Below are 11754 nucleotides of genomic sequence, written 5' to 3'. Positions count from 1 at the left end.
TAAGAAACTTGTTATATGATCACGATTATGTTTACTCAAGGCTGCAGAACCCTATTTCACTACAGTATACTTGAGAAGTGATATTTAATGGGGAGATATTTCAGTAGCTGTAACCCCTTTAACTGAGCTTGACTGAGGCCAGGGGAAAAAAAGGAAACTTCATTTCGAAGGAAATGATACAATGTTTATTTTTTGAATGCTTAGTCTTAATTGAATCTATGTCTTTGTTCTTAAATCCATGGAGTTTATTCAATAATTGATTTGTGCAGTGTCATGACATGATCCTTGTTGTAAACTTGTGTCTGATTTAATAAGCTTTTGCATTGTTAATGTTGCCAATCAATAACCAAATTCTATTTCTGATTCATTAACCCCGTTATATTGTTTTATTTTCTGAAAGCATGATTGTTCAAGTGTATGGTTACCTGATACTGAATTACAACTTCTGCATTGTATTTTAAATTATACTTATGTATTAAAATGCATCATTAAAAAAAAAAAAAAAAAAACTTACCAATAAGTATAGAAATGTTGCAGGTACAGTAGACATACAGTCAGACCCACTTAAAATCACTCCTGTTAATGTCACCCTTTACTTATCATCACCACATTGAAATGCACCAACTTGAATATAACAGAGAGTCAATGGGGACAAGGTCCTGAGCTCACTTTGGTTAAGACCACTCACATTCATTAGTCCTACAACTGATTTCCACCCAACTTACTAAAACTGTGGTAAATAAAAGCAAACGATTAGAAGCTGTAAGTGTAAGAAATTGCTGTGCGTTATTGAAATGTGCTGATATGTAAAGCAGAAAACTAGCATACAGAACCCTGAAATGTGTGTTTACTGTACATTGAAAATAAAGTATATTAATGAACAATGTTGTAATCAATAAAATAACTGCAAAAAATCCATTTGTTTTATCAGTAACTGCTTTGTGTCTGAAGAGTGATTTTCCAGGTTACTGGTGTACTCGTGATAAAGTGCTTTATTGTAATGGTTTTTGAAATGATAAAAACCATGGATAGATAAACCATTTATTATTTGAACCAGTGACAGATATGTGGAATAGTACAGTATTTATCTGAAAGGAATTGTCCGTGCAGCACTGTATGGTTCCCTTTAGATGGCACAAAAAGCTTATATCTGAAGGTAAGTATTGCGTCTAGTCTCTACATATGTGTTTGTGATTTGTACAGTGTTATTAAAATTGACAATAATATAATAACTGCCTTTTATACTAAATTGAGCTGAATGTGGACTTACTGACATTATTGTGTTTTTTCCCAGCTAATATTTGTTCCAGTTCCCAAACCTTGTTAGTACCACTGCTCACCAGTAGTTGCTGGAGTTTTTTAGGGAGGGTTTATACTGGTGCAAACCCAGTGAACCACTTCTCAGCAATGTTCATAAATTCTGCCTTGCACATTTTCTTCAGCTTTGACAGCCTGGAGACCACAGTGGTAACATTTAAAACTTGCCATACTAAATAGTATAACAGTGTAGGAAACCAACACAATGTTCATTAATTGCAGGACCATTGAGCTCCTTGTGTGTTGATTTATACCTAAACTGCTTTCCATGAATCAAGAAAAAAATATTCAACTTACAAAACATCTGTGCTGGGTAAGCCTACTGAAGCTATGTATCTATATTATAACATGGACAATGAACAATCCAGGATGACAGTGCTTAACCACACAATCCTATATGATAAAATTGACTCCATAGTTTATACAAGTTTTTTTTTTTTTTAATTATTTAACCCTAAATAAACAAATGTATTTGTATATGTCTTTATTGTTTGTAGAGATGACTTAATTTGAGTGGTGTTTGGCTTCCTGTAAATTGAACGTAACCCAAACAGCGTTTGCTCTCCAGGCCAGAGGGGGCAGTGTTCTTAATTTGTACGCTTCACTTTGGGTGTTTTTATCCCCACTCTTTTTTCTTTAGTTTGTTGTGTACACTGTTAAAAGCAAATGTAAAGTTACATTAATAAGTGGGTACATGGTGTTTCTGGTAGGCAGTTGTGTAATTATCTTCAAGGCGAGGACTAAAGCAGTTGAGGAAGCGCTTGGTATGAAGAGAGAACATAAACCGGAAAATATAAGTCATTAGACGGCAAAAGTGAATACATAAATCGGTGGGTTTTACAGTAAGTTACAAAAAATACATTTTGGCTGTGTTGTTAATTTATGCTTCGTTTATGGCGATGCTGGTTTATATATTGAAGTGGTATGCAGTTTTACGGTGTTTGTGAGTATATTGTTTTTTAAATCATGTATTTTGTTATTTTTTTGTGATTGGTAATTATTATTTACATTCAGAATTTCTACGTATTACTTAATTCTTTAACGATTAATTTGAGAAACTACTTTACTGATGATTTCTATAGAAAGTCGGATTGTGAAGCAAAAATACGTAGAAAATGTGTTTTTTTTTTTTAATCTGGGGGACGCCCATTTCCTCGATTGAAATGTTACTAGCCTACTGTACATTACTGAATTCAAGCGATGGTTTAAGGATACTGTAGCTAAACCTTTGATACAAATGCCTGGTCACAACATTATTACAGGTTATTTCATTATTGTGTTTTAAATTCTAAAGTAGATTGGAACTCTTCTGTTATGCATTTAATATGAAATATTGTGCTTTACACATGGCTACGGTTTCACATTGCTTTTAATTTGTCAAAATAAAACAACAAGTTATAGTACTGTAGTACATTCATCTTACTGTAAGTGGCCCAAAGAAAGATGGGGGCTAGACACAGTTCTTGGGTCAAGTTTTATTTATTTTTCTAGGTTCATTATTTAGTGTGAAACATATATCGACCTAATTCAAGTAAATGTTTTGACTTGCATTCTGGGAACCTTAAGAATTTGGCGGTTTAAAAATATGTATTGAGGATTAGTCCACTGCAAGAACATTATAATAACGGCAAAAAAAACAGACCAAGTATGAATCGAAATATTTAAACCATACTTTAAGAAAAAAAATTCTTAGCTATGAATCGTTTACCTGAATGACACATAGGGTTTGAGTTTTGGTCAGTGTTGACCTTTTCTTGTAAATCAGGAATTCTTAGTTTGAACTTATTTTGAATAGCAACTGAAAGCAGAAGAGTTTAGTAAACCAGATGTTTGTGTGTGGTGTTTGGCATTACAGTATATATTCATTACGCACACATGTAATGTTAAAGCAGTGATTAAACAATGCTTTTTAAAATGTTTAGATAACGTGTCACATGGAACGTAAGTGTAAACAAGATGAGAGAAAAAAGAAAATTCAGTGCCTTAGTATTGTTAATGCAGTAACCTCCACTGTTCCATTCACCCAGACACAATCCAGTACATGCTGTTATCAACCATGTGGGTATGTCCTTGTGCCTGTTTCATCTGGTTTGTATTCTGTATGGTCCTAAAGATAAGGATTGTCTATGGGGGGGGGGGGGGGGGGGGGGGGGGGTGCTGTGAAACAAGTCCCCGTGTCATGTTCACACAATGTGTCTCTAAACAACAAGTCACCTCAAACTACTGTTTACTGTCTGACAGCAAGTTGCTATAAGTTCTTCATAGAATTCTAAGGGCCATCTGGTTAAAAACAAGGAAAACTTAGAAGAAGCTAACCAGTAGTTGTGTTTTAATTTTGTCCTCGGTGAGAGCAATTTTGTTTGTCTTCAATGTACCCGTCTCATCTGAAGAAAATACTCTTTGTGTTCTTGAAAGCTAATGTACATATGTGTTATACATATTTTAGCTGATCCTATTTAAAATGTATTAAAAAAACAATTGTTCAAGAAATGTAGTAATACTAAAAGAAACACAGTCCTATAAGTCTTTCTCAATGTTTTCAATTAGAAGAATCTGAATCCAAGTTTTTCCTTATGATTTTGAACTGTTTTTGATGTTCTGGAGGGATTCAAAGTTGTGTCCAAACTATCTCTGATAAAATAACAGTACAGTGTTTTATATGGGAGTAGTATTGATTATAGTTGAATGGGTTCTGGAATGTCTCTGTTTAAGATTTTACCTCAAAAGTAAACTAAATAACTGAAAACAGGATTTGAAAATCTCTTGAAGTTCTTGGCTCCGCTCTTGCTGTGTTTGAAGCTTCGTTTTTTTTTTTTTTTTTCTGCTGTAAACAGAAACAGTTTGACAATGTGTGAATGCTATAAATCACACATTAAATATCACTTGCATGCAGAATTCAATCTTGATTTGTATAGTGCATATTACGTAAACAAAAGTTGTTGTATTAAAATCCACTACCAAATCGTTATACATAGCAACTCTATATGGCGCCGCACAGTAAAATATGAACTGAATACCTAGTGTACACGACAGAGTAAGAGAAGTGCTATGGTAGAATATGTTTGAAACCATACAAAATATACGCTAAACACTTTTAATTTAAAAAAAAAAAAAAACGTGCACCGTCCGCTCCTCCCCCCTCCAACTTGTGTTATACAGAGGCAAACCTTTAATTCTTCATTTGCCATCCCGACAGCAAAGCGTTGTATATCGTAAGCTGTATTGAAAGAAATGTCTCGAAACCCCTCTGCTGTTTGGGATTTTTTTTGTTAAATGTACATACAATCACGAAAAAAAAAAAAAAAAAAAAAAGTTGAATGCAAGCTGTGCAAGCGACTGTTGATGTATCATGGAGGCACAACCAATCTCTGGGTCACTTGACAAGCATAAGTTCATATTATTTATTTATTTATTTATTTATTTATATTTAATTAATATTTTCAGTAGCAGTAAAATGTGACTGTGACTGACAACCTGCTTGGAATGGTGACTGTTAAATAAAGCGCTGTTTTGACTAAATCCTCTGCAGTTATTATTATTATTTATTTCTTAGCAGACGCCCTTATCCAGGGCGACTTACAATTGTTACAAGATATCACATTATACATTATTTCACATTATACAGATATCACATTATTTTTACATACAATTACCCATTTAAACAGTTGGGTTTTTACTGGAGCAATCTAGGTAAAGTACCTTGCTCAAGGGTACAACAGCAGTGTCCCCCACTGGGGATTGAACCCACAACCCTCTGGTCAAGAGTCCAGAGCCCTAACCACTACTCCACACTGCTGCCCCAGTTGGTGCTGCTGCAATGCAAGCAGCATCAGTTACGTGTAAATAAACAACGTGTATTTATTTTTATTTAAATGATAAAAATATGATTACTGTTCTATATAACATATTTTTAAACTACATGTTAATGTTTTATTCCATTTATATGGATTACCTGTAAAACAATAGGATTTTCAATCAAATATAAGAACATAAGAAAGTTTACAATCGAGAGGAGGCCATTCAGCCCATCTTGCTCGTTTGGTTGTTAGTAGCTTATTGATCCAGAATCTCATCAAGCAGCTTCTTGAAGGATCCCAGGGTGTCAGCTTCAACAACATTACTGGGGAGTTGGTTCCAGACCCTCACAATTCTCTGTTTAAAAAAGTGCTTCCTGTTCTGTTCTGAATGCCCCTTTATCTAGTCTCCATTTGTGACCCCTTGTCCCTTGTTTCCTTTTTCAGGTCGAAAAAGTGCCCTGGGTCGACATTGTCAATATCTTTTAGAATTTTGAATGCTTGAATCAGGTCATTGCGTAGTCTTCTTTGTTCAAGACTGAATAGATTAACTTCTTTTAGCCTGTCTGCATATGACATGCGTTTTAAACCCAGGATAATTCTGGTCGCTCTTTTGCACTCTTTCTAGGTGAGGTCTAACTAATGCATTGTAAAGTTTTAACATTGCTTCCCTTGATTTAAATTCTACACTTCTCACAATATATCTGAGCATCTTGTTGGCTTTTTTATAGCTTCCCCACATTGTCTAGATGAAGACATTTCTGAGTCAAATAAACTTCTAGGTCTTTTTCATAGATTCCTTCTTCAATTTCAGTCTCTCATATGATCTTTTTAATGCACATTTTTATTGCCTGCGTGCAGTACCTTACACTTTTCTCTTAAATGTAATTTGCCAGGTGTCTGTCCAGTTCTGAATGCTGTCTAGATCATTTAAACAAGTAGCTGTGGTGATGTCACCAGTAAATTATGCAAACGAGTACCATCGAAGGTTGGAACCTGTCCTTCGGTAATGTGTTCTGAACCTTCGAAGGTCAAAAATGTACCCTTTATTGCAGCCTTGTCATTTCTGGCAGATGGGAGCAGTTTGGTAAAAGTTCAATTTTTATGGACTGCCTTGTTAGTTAAGAAAAGAAATAAGAACAATATCATGTTGCACTGTGAAGGTAAAACCTGATATTGTGTCAGAGTTGTTTTTATCTTTTAGTTGAAAGACACAAGGTAGAACATTTTATTTGTTTCAAGGGTGAAGAAATAATCCTTTCTTTACGCTGAGTTCATTTCAGTCCAGGACAGTTTTCCAACCAGCTACTCAATTACTGAATTAAACACCTAGGTTTAAGAAACCGTGAAATGCCTGGTTGGAACCAAGCCCCTGACTGCTAAATTTGAAATGAATTATTTGAACTTGGTCCTGGACTGGAATGGATTGAAAGAGCCACAAGTGAGTAACACTGTTCAGGCACCGTAAAAGCCCACCTACCTGGTTCATATCTTGTTTAAAAGTACAGACTCGGGGTTTTCAAAAGATGTATTAAGTGTGTGTATGCAGTACTCCAAGCCGGAACTACGATCGCCTGAAGTTAAGCCTCTCATCATGTGACAGAGTTCACAGCTTAGGTTTCGTTTTGAGTCTATCGCTCTGTCATTGTAGCAGCTACACTGAAAGGGGCGATATCGTTGAAAAGCTTAGAAGCTCAACTTAGATAATATTAAATGAAATTGTGGCCTTTCATTTGATACGTTACATACGTGCAGTGTAAACTATCCAGTAGATAAATATACATAAACGAAAACAGTGAAAAAACAGGTGGAAATAGGGCTGAGTGTAAAGAGTTAAAAAAAGAAATGGAACGCTGGTTAAAAAGAAAAGCACCTTTTTCTTCTGCTGCAGCAAAAACTTCACGTCAGGCAATGGCAAAAGCAATGGAGAGTGCTCTGTCTCAGTGATGAACAGCTGTAGGTCTCCTGAAAGCACCTTACTTTAAAGCAACACCAGTATGAAATGATGATGCAGTAAAATATAGTTTTTTATATGCAGAAGTGCCTTTTTTTTGCCTTTCCCCCCTAAAATTTTGGCACACAAAAATGAAATTCAAGCCCTGCTGCTGTATAGGCCTACATGTTGTGCAGGGTAATGTGGGTTGTAACATAGTAAAAGTACTCCGATTTGATGGTTGTGTTTAAGGTTATGGATTATTTACAATGTACCATGTGCATTTCATCAACCTCCTCCTCCTCCTCCTCCCCCCATACTGGTGATTAGACAAGAAACTCAGACGTCTCTGGTTCTGAATTGAGGTGAAACTTGAGACTTGTGCCAGGAGTGGTGTAACAATTTCGCCTCCACATGCACCAATCTTCATCAGACTTTTCCCATACACTCCTAGCCGCCTACAGTTAGATTTTACATACTGTAAGAATGTTTTTTTTTTTTTTATTATTTTCTGATCCAAAACAATACAGCAAGACTGTCGTATACTATGTATAATAATGTACTACATGTATAATTAGATGTATTGTACATCATCAAGTTTTCGTCACTCACATAATCTGAGCCTTAACCCACCCTCAGCCCTCTCACTGTGATGATGTCAGCCTAATACTTGAACGTCCCCAGGGATACATATCCACCAGCGAAGGGGAGGTATGTGATGTATAAAAGCAAAAAACTAATGACAGGGTGTACAGACACTGGTTGAACAAACTGCTCTCTTCAGTTAAACTAAACTTTGCATCAATGTTTCTTTCACGACACTGTTCCATAAAATGTAGGGCTGGTGACCTGACACAGTCGCAGTGAATGCTGTCTTGGAAATCACTGATTTTAATTTGATGCATGGACATTCCACATTTTTGATACTTTAATATAGCACTGCAGGGTACTGAACAGTTTGTCTTGTTGCAACGACTGTATGCTTGTGCTTTTTTGTTTTCCCTTTTTTTTTTGCTAGTCTACATTTTTATTGTATGAACACCTGTTAAAAACCATTAATGGCAAACCACTACATAGTTGTCTGTTTTCTTTTTAAGCAACCCTTCTATCTGAATAAAAAGCCATCTGGATATAGTTTGCACCCAGCTATGTTAGTACCACATAACATTTTTTGAATGTAAGTGACAGTTTTCTTTTGTGGGTTGTGGTATTTTGCATGTTGGCTTAAAGTTTGTACAGTACCATCATATGAAATGAGCATGGTTCAAAATGTAGCTTGGAGCTTGACATACAGTGTCTTTTTCTTTGTTTAATTAACTTTTGTGTCACAATAAAAAAATATTTTGCACCTTCAAATTGTTAAGTATGTTGTGTAAATCAATTGGTAAAAATCCCAATTAAATCCTTTTTAATTCCAGGTTGTAACACTACAAAATGTGGAAAAGTCCAAGGGGGGTGAATACTTATGCAAGACACTGTAGGGCCGCCCCATATTTGGGGCTGCAAACCCCGTTCACATTTGCGTTTAAGGCACTTTGGGTTGCGAGTTGAATAGCCTGAACTATCCCAAACTGTCCCACTGAACATGGATTCATATGGTCAACTTACATGGAGCTCACAGACAGAAAAATTACACAGCGAACACGTGTGATTGAGAATTCCTGGAAGTGCGGTCATATTGAGCTCAGTCTAACATAACAGCACTCCGATCTGTTTGCCCGTCATTAATCAATGACACAGTACGTCTTTCTCGTGGCTTAGTGCTGGGAGGGCACGGTAAAAAGAATGGCAACAATAATACGTTATGATAATGACGCAACTTGCCGTGAGTTTTGTAAAATTTGGGAGGCATTGCAGCAATTGTCGCCTGTGCCATCGGTTATTTCATGCCCTGGACTTCAGGAAGAGCGGAAGTACAGCCATATTCTGCCAGGAGCGTTCAACAAATACTCTTCTTCAACAGCTTAAAAAAGATTGCCATTAAAAAATTGAATTCTTCTTTACCATAATGTGAGTTTTTCATGTAGGAAAATCTGAGACCAGTGAAGCAATATATATTAAATAAGAATTACTGAAATATATGTTTTTTTCTTGTTTAATTGATGCTTCGAAACCCATTATTCCTGACAGTACTAGCTGCACTGTGACGTTTTTTCGGTCCCTGCTGCATTTGATAAGCTAGTGTCTGCATTCATCTCTCTTCACATTTTCAGGAATTCCCTGTACCCAGTTACACAGACCACACCCTTTCAGGTAGTGTTTGCAGTTGGTACACCATTTTTAGTTGTAATGTTATATTTTGACAACACTGTAATGTTGTCAAAATACAAGACAAAGGCTTATATTTATTTTCTTCTGAGTTTTGAACTGTTGTATGTTTTAGTAAGTTTGAGGTGTATAGAATTGAGTGGGGGAAAAAATGTGACATAATTACCATCTGATAATCACTCTATATTGAGAGGCGAAAAGTGGCTTGTACCTACTGATTGCTAAAATAAAGTGATGTCTCACTTTAGATGTAACCTTTTTAAATAATTTATTTCACTGGTTTACCGTATGTGAGTTGCATACTACCATGTCTTTAAACATAAACAAGTGATTATTTATGTAAAGTGCTTTTAATGTGAACTTTATGAATCCAGAAATGTAAACATCTTCTAATCTATTAAAGCAAAGCTAAATTTAGAAAAGCAAAGGCAAGCATGGCAAGGCACAGAAGGATGTTAATGATACGAGCACGATAAGCAATGGTAAATGCATATACTGTAGTGAAAGCATGGAAACTGAAAACTGATATGCAAATTTACCACATGGTAAAATTATAGGGCTTTGTGCAGATTTTACCCTCTGCTACTGAAAAATCATTTTGACTACCCATAGTATAACTGAGACAGTGTTTATGGATACAGTACACCTATGGTATCCTGTAACGAAGGTAATGAGGTCAGTGGTAGCATTTACAGTAGACACTGAACTAGCACAGACACACGCAGACATATTCAGGACATTTGAATTATTTATTTATATTTTAGTGATTAAGCCACAAGGACAGCGAGACCTTTAATCCAAATCAAAGACGGATAATGTGAAAGTTTTTTATTTATTTTTTGTGGATGGTGAGTGACCTGTTGGTATATACTCAGCTAGATCACTTTGACCTTGTTGTTTTTGCTCTTGTTAGTATTTTATTCCTATCCAATGCCAGTAGTCTTTGTGAGGCTCTAGGACAGGGGTGGGCAATTCCGGTCCTGGTTTTTGTTCCAACTGTGCAATTACTTAATTGCACCAATTAAGTGCTTATTATAAGCTTAATTGGTCTGTTGGAACACCAGGAGGGTCACCGGCCCTCCAGGACCGGAACTGCCCATCCCTGCTCCAGGAGGTGCGCTAAACACAGCCAAACCTGATTACAAAGGGACCATTTTTTTAAATGAGTTTGATGTTTGTGTGTGTGGAGGTGTTATTTGTTAACTTACAATACATAAACACATGTCCAGGGTTGGAAGGTATTAATTTACTGCCACTAACAAAGCAGATTCGATTTGTTATCTTCAAAACCCAGTTCAGAAAGAAAAAAAAAACTTGTTTTACTTTCTTGGTTTAGGCACAGACTGAATTGTTAGAGCAATGGGCTTGTTGAAAATAAATTGAATAAAAATTAATACATCTAGCAATCATAATCTGGTAAGGAGTTTTCATTTAAACCACATCAAGATCATGATTAATATTGTATTGTATTTATCTTTTTTTTTTTTTTTTTTTTAAGTTGTGTTATTCTTACACAGTGTTTAAAATAAAAGGTGTGTATATACTAAAGGCACATTGAGGATCAATTTAACTTTTTGCTTTCGTGGTAGCAGCCAATCCAAAACAAAAGAGCAGGTCTTACTAAATGACATTTTATTAAATGCAGGTGTATTCAACAGCTTAACGGCTGCACATGTGGGCCTTGAATGTTAACCTGTAAAACGCAATGTAGTATAACAAGCTGTTTTGGTGCAGGCGACACATTTCACATAGCAGCTTGTAGTACAGTGTATATCATGTAAGTGTATATCCCACCCAAATGTATTCAATTCCAAAACCATTACCAATACTGCAACATTAAATGTACTCAGTTTCAGTGTAATATTGTAAGTTTATGTTCCCATTTTACTGTATAGCAATGATTCTTTTTATACAGTTTGCAGAGCATGTGCATTATGAACTGATGTAAACGGTGCTACAAGAAAGGAAACTGAAAGGCATTTCATTAAGAGACTGTAAAGGACTATGATGCACAAAAATGAACACACCATTTGTTAAAGGTACATCAATAATGATTTCTATTCAATTTTCAGGTTGGCTGAAATTACATCTAGATGTGTGAAGAGACCATGAAAGAATATGGTGCATTGTCTGTGTTGTACATACACATTTAAGTAACAATTATTTCCATTTGATTAAGTCAAAATCGGTATTTTGTGAATGTGCATTGTTTACCATTTTATGTAAAGTACATTATAAACTGATGGTTTTGTGTATTCTTATCAAGTAAAATAATTAATTGTGGGCCTGAATTAAGTGAAGCCTCAAAGAAACGATAAATACTTAGGACTGTAGTTTAATGCATTTTGTTAGGCGGGATAGACTGTATTTTACAAATAGCGTTATTAACAAGATGAAAAAACACTATTCTAGGTGTTTAAAAAAAAAAAAATAGCTTGGGGG

Source organism: Acipenser ruthenus, unplaced genomic scaffold (assembly GCF_902713425.1).
Source record: "Acipenser ruthenus unplaced genomic scaffold, fAciRut3.2 maternal haplotype, whole genome shotgun sequence".
Lineage (NCBI taxonomy): Eukaryota > Metazoa > Chordata > Actinopteri > Acipenseriformes > Acipenseridae > Acipenser > Acipenser ruthenus.
The sequence above is the reverse complement of the archived record's forward strand: the minus strand, read 5'-3'. Positions refer to the sequence as shown.